General features: G+C 40.5%; 1 protein-coding gene across 3 annotated transcripts in view; it reads right to left on the bottom strand.

Moving 5' to 3' along the window:
- DSE (dermatan sulfate epimerase) overlaps nt 1-15,309 on the bottom strand; it is a 150,238-nt gene that overhangs the window by 87,186 nt on the left and 47,743 nt on the right. The gene's annotated exons all lie outside the window — the stretch shown is intronic.

Raw genomic sequence — 15,309 nt, 5'->3', positions numbered from 1 at the left:
TTAGATACAAACACATTTGTTAATCCCTTTGATTAATCGGGTGATGTAGTACATTAAATAGGGATTTTTTTTTTTTTTTAGAATTGCTATTTTGAGACTACATTTGCTAGATAGATGGTTCTCTTTTCTTCACAAAAATTAAAGATTTATTTGATGGTCCATGTCTTTCCACTGTATAAGACTAAATGAGGATTTGAATAGTAGCCAGATGCTTATGAGATATTTTAAAAGAATCTTACAGGGGTGCCTGGGTGGCTCAGTCAGTTGAGCATCTGACTTCGATTCAGGTCATGATCTCAGGGTCTGGGGATCGAGCCCCACGTAAAGGCTCTGCACTCAGTGTGGAGTCTGCTTGTCCCTTTCCCTCTGCCCCTCGCCCTGCTTGTGCTCTCTGTCTCTGTCTCAAATAAATAAATAAAATCTTTAAAAAAAAAAAGGAATCTTACAAATTTAGAGTCCAGGGGTAATTCTAAAAGACAAACATAATATGATTACTTTGTAAATCTCAAAAAGGTCATTCAACCATAAAAATAAAAGAAGTATTTCTAGTATTACTTAGTATTAAAACTTATGTTCTGAGTTACATAATTTCAAAATCTCTTTCAATACCAGGATATAAATCACTCTAGGATAAAAACTGTAGATGCCACTTCACCCAAATATGTAACAGTTGTATATAAATGAAATTTTAAAACATCTCAAATTACCAAAGGTCTGACCAGTGAATTTAATTATAATACTGTCAGCACAAAAGTTAGCACATAAGAGTAGAAAACACAACCCCTTGATATTTTTTCTTTTCTCTCCCAGGCACATGAAACAGTTAAAAACTCAACAATTAAAAACTTTGAACTCATCAGAGAGGAACAAGTAACTAAGGAATCAAAACTAACAACCTGGGGCACCTGGGTGGCTTAGTCGTTAAGCATCTGCCTTCAGCTCAGGTCATGATCCTGGGGTCCTGGGATTGAGCCCCACATCGGGCTCCCTGCTTGGCGGGAAGCCTGCTTCTCCCTCTCCCACTCCCCCTGCTTGTGTTCCCTCTCTCGCTATGTCTTTCTCTGTCAAATAAATAAAATCTTTAAAAAAACAAAAACAAAAAAAACTAACAATCTCTTTAATAGTCCTGGGGTTTAATAGAGTTATTAAGAATAGTATCTGAGCAGTTGGCTTAATTAGAATTCTGTTCTAATGAGGCCAAGGTGGCAACATTTTCAAATATACGAACATGCTAAATATCCATACTAGTGGTCACAAAGCAATGGGAGAATTAACATCAAATCGGTACATGTACCCAAAAATCCATACTCTGGGACACCCGGGTGGCTCAGTCAGTTGAGCGTCCGCCTTCAGCTCAGGTCGTGATCCTGGGGTCCTGGGATCAAATCCCACATGGGGCTCCCTGCTCAGCGGGGAGCCTGCTTCTCCCCCTGCCTGTGCTCTCTCTCTCTCTCTCTGACAAAAAAATAAAATCATTTTTTTAAAAAAAGATGTGACTTTCTTTCCATATGCAGATATAGGATAATATTCCTTCTCTGTAAACAAGTTTATAAGTAAAACATAACTTGGTGGGGAACGTTTGAAAATGATGTTGCCATATGAATTTTGCTTCTATTGGATGCCACTAAGAATGACCATGGCCTAGCAATTTAACCTAAGAGATCTTGCTTCACAAGTCAACGATATCATTTTATTTTATTTATTTTATTTTTTTTAAAGATTTTATTTATTTGACAGAGAGAGACACAGCGGGAGAGGGAACACAAGCAGGGGGAGTGGGAGAGGGAGAAGCAGGCTTCCCGCTGAGCAGGGAGCCTGATGCGGGGCTTGATCCCGGGACCCTGGGACCATGACCTGAGCTGAAGGCAGACGCTTAATGACTGAGCCACCCAGGTGCCCCAACGATATCATTTTATGAGGAAAGCAAGCTATGTCAATACTTAGAACCACAGATGAACTGAGATTAACAAATGCTTGAAGGGAAAAGGAAGTATTATAGAATTCTGATTTGTAATAATCCTGCAAAACTCCCAGCTGTTTCCACTTAACTACAACACCTGTTATATATACTGTATTGAAATGAAAGATCTGTATTAGAGTTTCTGAGTGAAAGAATAGCATTGAATTTCGTATGTCCCTGATCAATCAGATGTCATTCTCTGAAAGGTAAGAAGCTTCTGAATTCTTCTAATATGAAAACATTATTTACTACATATAGGAAACAAGACATATGACTATAGTAGCTGAGCTAAAATTATAAATAGGAAGAAAGATATATTTAATTTAAATTTGATCATGATGGTTGACAATGACTACTGAAATCCATAAACAATGATAACAATGGTTATTTTTTAATTACATTTTACTACTAAGAAGCTGGACAAAATACACTGTTCACTTTCAGTCAGGAAATTGCTGAAATACCATTCTAAACATAAAATGTTGTTGTTGTTGCAAGAAGCATTGTCAGAACTAGAACTACCTATATTTTCTTAGTTCAGAAATATATAAGCAAGTCTTATTTGTCAGCTTTACCAGAAACTGAAGCAGAATATGTCCATGTCTTTCTTTCCCCAATAAGCAGAATAGGTGTAATGAAGGATAAATCAGAAAATGTAAATTATTTTTGGCCTCAATCTTTGCAGGTGACTTTTGTTGCTTTGACAATGAAATTGCAAATGGTGGCTCAATTATTCTGGATCAACAATTTTTTTTTTCAAAGATTTTATTTATTTATTTGAGAGAGAATGAGAGATAGAGAGCACGAGAGGGAAGAGGGTCAGAGGGAGGAAGCAGACTCCCCGCTGAGCAGGGAGCCCAATGTGGGACTCGATCCCGGGACTCCAGGATCATGACCTGAGCCGAAGGCAGTCGCTTAACCAACTGAGCCACCCAGGCGCCCTCTGGATCAACAATTTAAAAAGTGCCACATTCTATATACTGGGTGACTGAAGTGTCAGAATTGTACAGGGAAGCAATATTTCTCATGATACCTTCTCCTTCAGAATTGTGTTCTGCTTTTATATATCACTATAAAGTTTTCACTTTAAATTTCAGTTACTGGTTTGGTAGTCCTACGTCTCAGAAGTATAAACAAGTCTCATTGGCTATGGACCTCCAAGTACATGCTTGAGGCATGACACATGAAAGACAGTGTCTGAACAGGTCCCCAAACTTTTCTACAACCTCCTTCATTTAATGCACCCTTGATAGTCCAGTCCCATCAAGGCAAGCCCTTTGAGGAGCTGACATTCCATCTGCCTCTTCTGCTGAATGGCATCAGTGAGGAGGAACATCAGCTAGGTCTGGCCCAGAGAGCTTGGAGCCATCCAAGCAAAGGCCTCTGATAATTTATCAAGATGTCCATAAGACTTAGTATCATACCCCTCCCCATTTTTTTATGTCTCTACCCACAGTTTTTATTTTATTTTTTTATTTTATTCTTTTATGTATATATTTTTTAAAGATTTTATTTATTTATTTGAGAGAGAATGAGAGATAGAGAGCACGAGAGGGAAGAGGGTCAGAGGGAGAAGCAGACTCCCTGCTGAGCAGGGAGCCCGATGTGGGACTCCATCCCGGGACTCCAGGATCATGACCTGAGCCGAAGGCAGTCGCTTAAACCGACTGAGCCACCCAGGCGCCCTCTACCCACAGTTTTTAAAAGGCAAAAAAACAGCTTAACAATAACCCACAACCCTCGGACCAACTAAAAAGGCAAAAAAACAATATGGGAGTTGTGGGAAAAAGAAGTTGTGAAAGAAGGATGTCATCACATCTGTAAACTTAGAGGAAGTGTTCCCTATTCAGTCTCCCGAGAAATCGTAAGAATTATGGGGTGCCTGGTGGGGCGTCTGGGTGGCTCAGTTGGTTAAGCGACTGCCTTCAGCTCAGGTCATGATCCTGGAGTACCGGGATCGAGTCCCGCATCGGGCTCCCTGCCGCTCAGCGGGGAGTCTGCTTCTCCCTCTGACCCTACCCCCTCTCATGTGCTCTCTCTCTATCTCATTCTCTCTCTCAAATAAATAAATAAAATCTTTGAAAAAAAAAAAAAAAGGAATTGTGCGGTGCCTGGGTGGCTCAGTCGTTGAGCGTCTGCCTTCGGCTCGGGTCATGATCCCAGGCTCCTGGGATCAAGCCCCGCGTCGGGCTCCCTGCTCCAGGGAAAGCCTGCTTCTCCCTCTCCCACTCCCCCTGCTTGTGTTCCTGCTCTCACTGTCTCTCTCTGTCAAATAAATAAATAAAATCTTGGGGCGCCTGGGTGGCTCAGTTGGTTAAGCGACTGCCTTCGGCTCAGGTCATGATCCTGGAGTCCCGGGATCAAGTCCCGCATCGGGCTTCCTGCTCGGCAGGGAGTCTGCTTCTCCCTCTGACCCTCTTCCCTTCGTGCTTTCTATCTCTCATTCTCTCTCTCTCTCAAATAAATAAATAAAAATCTTTAAAAAAAATAAAATCTTAAAAAAAATGAAATCGTAAGAATTGTTACAAAGTCTAATGATCTGTTTCTGACAGTTCCCCTAAGGCAAATTTTCTTCAAACTTTTTTTTAAAGCTAAAAACTAACATGGGTATATAGTTGACAGACAACAGATAATCGATAGATGAGAAAGATACAAAAATAGATACATATAAGACAGTTTCAGAAACCAATATTTACATTTTCCATTTTAGTCTATTTCATTTAAAAAGACAGATTAAATCTATGGAATCCAGAAGGATATACATCACAATGCAAAGACATTGGCCTGATATTTCTCTGTGTCTTCACTGACTTTGACACACATAAATGGATTTTCATACCTTTTGGACATGTACATACATGGATCTTAACAGACTTGGAATCATCCAGGGAAGTAGGTTCCTGGAATGCACCATTTAAAGCAGCAAATATTCCTATGGAGGTAGGGAGAGGATTCTAGAAATATTTTGGATGCTACCGATAACATTATTTTCTTAAAATTCTCAAAGTTTGAGGCACCTGGGTGGCTCAGTCTGTTGAGTGTCCAACTCTTGATTTCCACTCAGGTCATGATCACAGGGTCCTGAGATTGAGCCTTGCATTGGCTCAAGCTCAGTGTTGAGTCTGCTTGGGATTCTCTCTCTCTTCCTCTCCCACTGCCCACCCCCTGCTCATGCACTCTCTAAATAAGTAAATGAATGAATGAATAGATAAATAAATAAATAAAATCTATAAAAATCTCAAATGGTTTATTGAAGGATGAGAGAGAAGGAAAAATATTTTTTGGTTTTTAAAAAAGTCTTATATAAGCAAGTCGCGGCTGATACCATGTAAAATAAATAAATAAATAAATAAATAAATAACTTGTTTTTTTATGGTTAAAGGACAGGAGCTAGGTAGTGGCTCCCTAACCATCATCACTTGATCCTTCTGAAGAGTGAGCTAGTACTCTGAAAAGGGGAGAGAAAGAACACTGTTTGGTAGATGCCAGAGAAAACCAGAATTTGTAGACATTGGGGGGAAGCGCATTATTAAGGAATTTCTAAGGCTCACACTTCTTAATTAGCTAGACAGTTTTTGTTTGTTAGTTTTTTGAGCCACGCTTTGGAAAAATACCAAGACTTCACTAAAACCACAGCTCTGTGCGGAGTCAAAGCTAGTAATTAATGTGAGATGGTGAAAAGGGGAGACAGCAGCTTAAGGTCCAAAGATGGCTCTTTAGTAATGAATTTTGGAAGCACCAGCTATGCAGACAGGAGCCTGTGAGCAGAAACTGCAGTAGGGGCTGTAGGTGGTGAAACTTTCTATGCCCCAGACTTGTAGGAACCCTGAACCACTCAGTATAGCTACTGCAGCCAAACACAGGCAGCATGCGCGAGAGAGGCTAGCACTGGATGGGGATCCAAGTATATGCGATTCAGGGACATCTCGGCCCTGCCATCAATTCCTGTGAAAATAAGTTACTTCACCCACCTGGGTGTCAGTATCCTCATATATGAAATGAAAGGGTTGTATCATCTACAAGATTCCTTGAACTTTAGAATTTTAAGACTCAAAATTCTTGACCCATGGGACAAATGCTTTCCAGATCAGAACTGTCCAGCTGAAATATAATGCAAGCTGCATATGTAATTTTAAATGTTTAATAGCTACATTAAAATATATAAAAGGGGGGGCACCTGGCTGGCTCAGTCAGTAGAGCATGTGACTCTTGATCTTAGGGTTGTAAGTTTGAGCCCCACATTGGGTACAGATCACTTAAAATAAAATCTTTAAAAAAAAGATCACAACACTTTTGTGATGTCATCATCTATATACAATAAATAAATATGTACAAGGAAACAGGTAAAATAAGGTTTTATAGGGGCGCCTGGGTGGCTCAGTCGTTAAGCGTCTGCCTTCGGCTCAGGTCATGATCCCAGGGTCCTGGGATGGAGCCCCGCATCGGGCTCCCTCCTCTGCCGGAAGCCTGTTTCTCCCTCTCCCACTCCCCCTGCTTGTGTTCCTGCTCTCACTATGTCTCTCTCTGTCAAATAAATAAATAACATCTTTTTTAAAAATAAAATAAAATAAGGTTTTATAAAATTTCTGCATGACCCAATATTTTCAAAATACTGTGTGTCAAGATGTCTTTGAAATCTCAAGTAGCTACTCTCACTTGAGGCACTTGATGGCCATACACAGCTAGTGGCTACCATCTACCAAACTCGACAGCATTGCTCTAGTGTAAAGTTCAGAAGATAAAAGCAGGAGTTACATTTCTCTTTGATGCTCTAGGCTACGGTTCCAAAGCCTGGCTATTAACCAAAATTACTGGAGGAACTTAAAAATACATCTATTTCTGAACACTCCACGTTCCTCGGGCATGGGTCATATCTTAGAAAAATCTCACCAGATAAATCTGATGAGCAGCCAGTTCATATCAATCTGCAGGGAAGTGTTTGAAAATCTTTTTACTGACCGAATTAGGCCTTCATGCTGTTCAAGAGGTGAGTGAAATAAAGGAAGCGGTGGTCATGTGGCTAGTCTCCCCCCGACCTGCCCCCCTCCAGATAGTTATCAAAGGACTATCTGCTGTCTACTCAGTGGGCTGGAAGATTTCAACACTAATCCTGAGAGCATAGGGTGCTTTCAGTTATTGATGACTAACTTTTTCAAGTTAAAAGGTATTAAAGAACAATTAGCTGATGTTGCAAAACAACAAAGGCCAGATTCTACTCTGCCGGGACACAGCCAGCTGGTGACTTGGAGCTGCAGCTGTAACTATGAATCTATTTCTGAGCCTGTTTAACATTTCTGTGTGTACTAGTTGCCCTCAGTCTAGGACTGATTCTCACCTTCAGATGTCCTTAGTTGAGCGGTGACAGAGCAGTTGAAAAAACTTTTAAAGGGAAGAGTCCCATAATACTTTCATTTTACTGACATGAAAAGAATGGGTAAATGTATTAGAAGTCTCCCTTCTAGACTTCCATAATCATCTAAGCATGGACAAAGGAGCCTACTAGGGAATTTTCAAAAAACAGATATGTTGAAATTAGGTTGATTAAGCTCTAGCCAATGTTATCCCAAAGGGAAAAGAAAGGAGTCTTAAATGTAGATGAGGGTATTTGTGGTTTAACTGGAGTAGAAGGCTGAAAAGTATCAGCCACAAAACAACAGATGAGCCCAAAATGGTGACAAAGGAGAATGCAGCCTCCTTCCCCCTACAACAAAGATCAACAATTAGACAGCTATTCACAAACAAAATGAGCTCCAGCAGAGTTCTGGCATCCACTTAAGAAACTTTAGCAATACAATGGAACAAAACACCTGAAATCTCACCAGAAGGGAGTGAAGACAGCTTCGTTTTCCTGTATCATCCCATCCCTAGCCGGCACTGTTCTAGCCAAGAGGGAACTTCACAGGTAGAAAGAGTTCCCTTTGTCAGGAAAAGAATAGTGGGGTGAGCAATCAGCTTACCCAGCATTTTGGGACACAAAGGTCCTGCTTTGGTTTCACCCTACCCAGACCAGCACAGCAGAGACAGAGGCAGCTGGGAATGCAGGTGCTACCAACAGCAGCCATGCAGCAGGGACGATCACAGTTCATAGGGGCCTGATCCCCAGACTAATTCAGCAGAGTGGTCAGCACAGATGCAACAGAACCCCTGCAGATTTCACCAACTTTCATGCCACAGGTATTCTCATTTGGTGATGCCAGCCACCTGGGTCCCTCTGCCCACCCCCCACCCACCGCCCCCTGTCTTACCCCCCATCAGAGACTGGAACTTCACCAGCAACCAGCCCAGGCCTCTGCAGCTGCAAGAGTGCAAGACACCAGCACAAACCCCCACAGTTGACTCCCACTGCTGTGTGCGTATTCAAAGTTAGCCGCTCTGTGCACTTGCACCCAGTGGCCTGACAACTGTCCCTGACCTCAACTGCAGTGTGCATACCCAGGGAGAGACTGTGGAGCCACAGGAGGATAAATTGACAGCCAGGGTCTCCCCACCTGCTTGTGGGCCCAGATCAGGCCCTGTCCTTTGTCCTAGCCTGCACCACTGTGTTTACCTGCCTCTAGTCCCTACAGCTATACACCTGTATGCCCCTGCATGCACAAGCCTACGGGGCAATTGTGCAGCCATGGAAGAACATGCCAATAGCCAGGGCCCCTGCAGATGCCCCAGCCAATGTTGCCTGTTCCTCCTCCCCACACTCCACCACCACTATGTATAGTGCAACCAGTTCCTGCCATTACACAGGCACCTGCAGCTGGCCCCAGTAGCACAGTACGTGCATATCACCAGCTCCAGCTGCTGCTGTTGCTTGCCCTGCTCCCTAGCCATTGGATCTGGAGGCCACTGAGAACCCCAACAGCCCTTGCAGCCACTATGGACCCCCACTGTGCTCACCAGGTACCACACAGTTGTCAATGCTATTCACCCCAGTAGCCTGAGCCAAAAAGATATCATGTCCTTCCCATCCCCAGCCTGGTGCTGCCACATGCCTTCACAGTCGGTGCCCAGTACCCCAGACCTGGGGTCATAGTATGCTCTAGTGTGTCCCACCCATAGGTAAAAGTCTTCATTAATGAAGTCAATCCATAAAATCTGGAAGAGGTGACTTTTTTCAAATGCACAGACACCTACACAAGGCTGCAGAGATCACAAAGAATCAGGGAAACATGACTCTACCAAAGGAATACAGTAAAACCCTTAGTGGGGCGCCTGGGTGGCTCAGTCGTTAAGTGGTCTGCCTTTGGCTCAGGTCATGATCCCAGGGTCCTGGGATCAAGCCCTGCATCACATCGGGTTCCCTGCTCAGCGGGAAGCCTGCTACTCCCTCTCCCACTCCCCCTGCTTATGTTCCCTCTACACTGTCTCTCTCTCTGTCAAAAAAAAAAATATTAAAAACACAAAACAAAACAAAAAACCTTAGTAACTGGCCCCAAAGAATTTCCCAACAAGGAATTTAAAATAATTGTCCTAAGGATGCTCAGAGAGCTACAAGAGAACACCAACAGAAAATTTAACAATATCAGGAGACAATACAAGAATAAAATGAGAAGTTCAAAAAAGATATAGAAAACATTAAAAACAAAAACAAAAACCCAAATTTTGGAGCTGAAGAATACATGACTGAGCTGAAGAACTGAACAGAGAGCTTTAACAGCAGAGTTAATCCAGAAGAGAGAATCAATGATCTAGAAAACAGATCAATCAAATGATTTAATCAGAGAATAAAAAAAGAAAGAAAGGAATGAAGAAATCCTATGGGCCTTATAGAGCACCATTCTAAGAAACAATGTTTGCATCACTGGAGTCCCAGAAGAAGAAAGGAAGCAAGGGGTAGAAAGTTTATTTAAAGGAATAATGGCTGAGAACATCCCAAACCTGGAAAGAGATTTGCACATCTAAGTTCATGAAGCTAATAGGTCACCCCCAAAATTTAAATCCAAACAGTCTTCTCCAAGGCACATTATAATAAAACTGTTCAGGGGTGCCTGGGTGGCTCTCAGTTAAACGTCTGACTCTTGTCTCAGCTCAGGTCTTGATCTCAGGGTCGTGAGTTCAAGCCCTGTGTTGGGCTTCACACTGGGCATGGAGACTACTTTAAAAGGAGAAAATAAATTAATAAATAAATAAAACATAAAAAAAATTAAAAAGACATACAAAATCTGGATGGATTAAAAAAAAAAAGACCCAATTATTTGCTGCCTTCCAACAGACTCAGCAGCTTTAAGAATACATGTAGGTTCAAAGGGAAGGGATAGAGATATTTCATGCAAATGGAAACCAAAACAAAGCAGGGGTAGCTCAGCTACACTTATGCAAGACAAAAAAGACTTTAAGCCAAAAATAGTAACAAGAGACAAGATCATTATATACTGATAAAGGGGTTAATTTATCAAGTAGATATAACAATCATAAATATATATGCACCCAACACTGAAGCACTTAAATGTATTAAGGAAATACTAATAGATCTGAAGGGAGAAGTAAACAACAACACAGTAATAGTAGGGAACTTTAATACCCCACTTTCAACAATAGATAAAGATGGAAAATCAACAAGGAAACATTAGACTAGAACCATAATTCTGATCAAATGGACCTCATAACATATACAGAACATTCAATCCAATAGCATCAGAACACACATTCTTCCGAAGTGTACACAGGAGCTTCTTCAGGATAGATTATATGATAGGTCACAAGAGTCTTAGTGAATTTCAGAAACCTGAAATCATGCCAACTATCTTTTCCAATCATAATGGTTTTGAAATGAATAACAGGAGAAAAGCTGGAAAATTCACAAATTTGTGGAAATTAAATAACACACTCCTGAACAACCAATGGGTCAAAGAAGAAATCAAAAGAGGAAAAAAAATCTTGAAACAAAAAACATGGAAATACAACATATCAAAACCTATGGGATACTGCAAGAGTAGTTTCAACCTACATTAGGAAAAAAGAAAGATCTTAAATAAACAAGCGAACTTTATATCTCAAAGACTAGGAAAACAAACTAAGCCCAACATTAGTAGGAGGAAGGAAATAGCAAAGAGCAGAAATAAATGAAATAGAGATCAGAAAAACAATAGAAAAGATCAATGACACCGAATGGTTTTCTGAAAAGATAAAATTGACAAACTAAGAACTAGATTAAGAAACCAGTCCAACAGACTAGATTAACTAGAAAGAGGGAGGGAGGGGGTAAAGGAAAGAGAGAGAGAGAGAGAGAGAGATCAAGCTCAAATGAATAAAATCAGAAATGAAATAGGAGATATTACTACTGATACAACAGAAATAGAGAGGATCATAAGACAACTATGAACAATTACAGGCCAACAAATTAGATAACCTAGAAGAAATTGATAAATTCCTACAAACTTACAACTTACCAAGACTAAATCATGAAGAAATAGAAAATCTGAATAAACCAATATGAGTAAGGAGTTTAAATCAGCAATCAAAAACCTCTCAACAAAGAAAAACTCAAAGCCAGTTTGTTTCATTGGTGAATGCTACCAAACATTTAAAGAAAAATTAATGCCAGCAAAATATCATTCTTTCCTGGAGTGGAAAGAGTGATTTCCTGGAATCACTTCCCATTCTGACAAAGTTCTAACTGCACTTCTTGTAAGGCTTTACTGTATACCAATACCATGAGTTTCTTGGTTCCCTTAATGTACAAACCCCCCATCTACCCTTAAAATAACTCACCACTTTTGAGACACCATGAAAGGAGGAACTCTGTTTCTTACAACCAAAAGAGCCTGACTTGAGAAGAAAGGCCAGTGCCTAGAGTGGTTGTTAAGATTTGCATCAGGTTTGTGTGATCCAAGACCTAAGCAGCACATAGCACACAACAGGCTTTCAACAGATAAAACTTTATTTATTGGTTGGAAATAAAAATGTTTTCCAACCTTAAACATTTTTTAAAAAGGATTTTGATCATTAAATTCATACAGTTTGGGTCAACATTTACTCAATGAGTCCCCGAATCCTTGCCTTACATCTCAAAGACAAATGTGAGGAAGGAGACTCTGTTCCTTTTTTTTTTTTTTTAAAGATTTCATTTATTTATTTCTGAGAGAGAGAGAGAGAGAGCACAGTAGGGGGAGTGGCAGTCAGAGGGAGAGGGAGAAGCAGGCTCCTTACGGAGCAGGGAACCTGATGTGGGACTGGATCCCAGGAGTCTGGGATCATGACCTGAGCCCAAGGCAGATGCTTAACCTGACTGAGCCACCCAGGCATCCCAAGGAGACTCTGTTCCTGTGTAGCCTGCACTTACTATTACCTTCATTCTCTTTAAGAGAACTATATATGAGGAAATATTACCTCCAAATATTGCTGCAGGTTTAGGTATATATTTGAAAGTTCTCTTAAGTCTAGAAAATGATGCTATATCACTCTTTAAAAGCAGATAACCATTATGATTATGATTTGGTATCTGAAGGCTGCTTACATCTACTTTAAAACCTTTTCTAAGAATTTCTATACATGGCATATGAGTATGTTTAGACTGACTATAAGATTTTTTAAAATTTATTTTATTTTTTAAAGATTTTTTTAAAATTTTATTTACAGAGAGAGACAGCGAGAGAAGGCGCACAAGCAGGGGGTGTGGGAGAGGGAGAAGCAGGCTTCCCGTGGAGCAGGGAGTCCGATGCGGGGCTCGATCCCAGAACCCTGGGATCATGACCTGAGCCGAAGGCAGACACTTAATGACTAAGCCACCCAGGCGCCCAAAGATTTTTTTTTTTAATTTAAAATAATAATTATCAAATTATTTTACATTAGCTTAAAGTTCACAAAAAGCAGGCATCTTTACAGACAAGCTCTCATCAAAGGAGAGAAATTCTAAAATAAGCCATGCCATATCTATCTGAGTCCCTTTATGTCACAATAGCGGGTGTCCTGTGGCTAGAGACAGATCTATATTCAAGTAATGGCAGTACAACTTATTTGCTCTGTTACATCAGGCAAATTGCTTAGCCTCCCCAAATGTCATCTTTTCTGGGGATATTAATGCCCATCTATAGAATTAAAACATGAGAATGTAAAGTGTTGGGCAATGCCAGACAGAGTAAATGTTCAAAGGTAGCTATTACTGTTAATGAAACAAAGTCTATTTAAAGACCTTACTGATAAACAGTTATAAGATTTTCTGGAAATTAAGAAGGCCTTCATGAAGAAAGATATTTATTCCCAGTAACTATCCACGACATAAACAGATTTATTTGGAATACTACAAAGGAAAATATCCCTAAATTTTCCACCCAATATTACCTAACACTCACACACTCACACACAAATATGCACAGTGCTGCCCTACCACCACCCTTAGTAATCTTTTAATTTCTCCAGAGAAAAAGTAGGACATAAAGTTCCTTCTGTTAAACCACAACTTAGAGGTCATCATCAGTTCATTTGGAAAAACATCCGTCAGTGTTTAAACAAACTCAGACTCATACACATATATACTTCCACATACACACAATACACACAAACACATTTACTCACATGTGTATTTGAACTATAAATTAGTAAAGACCTTGATTTTAGTACTTAGCTAACATAAACAAATGAAGAGGTGGGGAAGCCGAAGCACTTAGGATGACCACAAGACTCATGGCTCTGGCTTCCGCTTAACTGTCCCTGATGCAGTTGTCTGACAAACACATTCCACATTTCCACAAATCATTCTGAAAAAGAAAGAAAGAGAAGAACAGACAGATAGGGCAGGGGTAAGGGAGAGAAGTAGAAGGAAGAGGTTGGAGGAGGAGGAAGAGAGGCAGGAAGTGGAGAAGGAAGGAAGGAAGTAGGAAGGAAAAAAGGAAAGAGAAGAGGGAAAAAGGAAGATTCCATGTGTGAGGCATGTACGTGGGCTGGCTTGGCAAACCAGGTCAGTTTGGGGAAGCCAGTTTTTTGCCCACCCAAAGCTTGCCCAGACTTGCCCTAAGGCTATGTTGCAAAACAGGTAGTAATTTCTCTGCCAGGCATATTATTGGAATGAGTGGAGTTCCAGACCTGACTAATGTTTTCTTCTTGGCCCTCTTACTTCTATAGCACAACATCTGAGGCTGTGGTGGTTTGACGTGTGCTCCTCAAAGCATCCCAAAGTTCCTGCTTTATATTTCTCAATTCTTTGGTACTTACTAACCCGTTCAAGAGCTATGGACCTCTGCTCCACCTAATGCTAACACTATGGATAACCCTTTTCGTAAAAATATATATTTTAAAGGTTTTATTTATTTATTTGTCAGACAGAGAGAGATTGAGCATAAGCAGGGGGAACAGCAGGCAGAGGGAGAAGCAGACTCCCCACCGAGCAAGGAGCCCGATGTGGGACTCAGTCTCAGGACCCTGGGATCATGACCTGAGCCGAAGGCAGATGCTTAATGACTGAGCCACCCAGGCGTCCCGGATGTTAAGTCTTTTGCCTTTAAGAACAACCATCCCAAACACATCTATCTCCATGCAGAGTCTAGAAATTAAGATCAACGACCCATGCCAATTCAACACCATATTGAGAGATTCTTCCAGGGCAGGTACTTAATCATTTGAAATAGTGCTGTGTTTGGTGAGCCCTTGTGATTGAGAAAAGAAATGGTTCTGACTGGTCATATTAGTTGAACTAATCATTAGACATAGTAACAGGATAAGCTAAGTCTGGAAGGACTGGGTGTCCAAGGAAACTATGTGTAGACAGATAATAGTAGGTTCACTCACTTAACATTCGGTAAGGTATCACTATGTATTGATACTGATTCCAAGAATATATAAACACCTAAAATCATAAAATGTTGTAGCTGGGCATCTGGTTTAACTCTTTTATTTTACATATTTACAGACAGAATTGAGGGGAGATTTTAACTAACTTTTTCCAGATGATGGGAGAGACTGGAATGAATTTTGGTTATAGTCCAGTGGGAACTAAGTGTAACCAAGGAGGTTACACACAATTAGTAAAGGTTTAATGATGGGACTTAAAGTTCTCATAAGCTAAAAAGTAGCACTGTGAGATGAGACAACTGAGGCCACTAGAAAGATGTATTATAAAACATGAGAGACAACTCTCCAGGTTCCACCTGAGTTGAGATAAACATTCCTCAAGACCTTTGTCTCCATTCATAGCACCAGGGAGCTTTCTGATTACAAACTCAAATTCCTAAATACCCTAAAATTAGAGTTGTAATACACTGGACGATAGAGAATACTATTCTAATCAGCAAAGACTGATCATTTGAATTAAACTGATAAACTTGAGTTTCTAAAATTATATACTTGAGGGCACTGGATTTATGAAAAATAATCCAAGATGGTCAAATACCTTATTCTTTCTCTCTTTTTATGGAATGTTATTA

This window comes from Callorhinus ursinus, unplaced genomic scaffold, assembly GCF_003265705.2.
Source record: "Callorhinus ursinus isolate GAN/ISIS: 27379988/994484 unplaced genomic scaffold, GSC_fseal_2.0 scaffold6, whole genome shotgun sequence".
In the NCBI taxonomy this organism is placed as follows: Eukaryota; Metazoa; Chordata; class Mammalia; order Carnivora; family Otariidae; genus Callorhinus; species Callorhinus ursinus.
The sequence above is the reverse complement of the archived record's forward strand: the minus strand, read 5'-3'. Positions and strand labels throughout refer to the sequence as shown.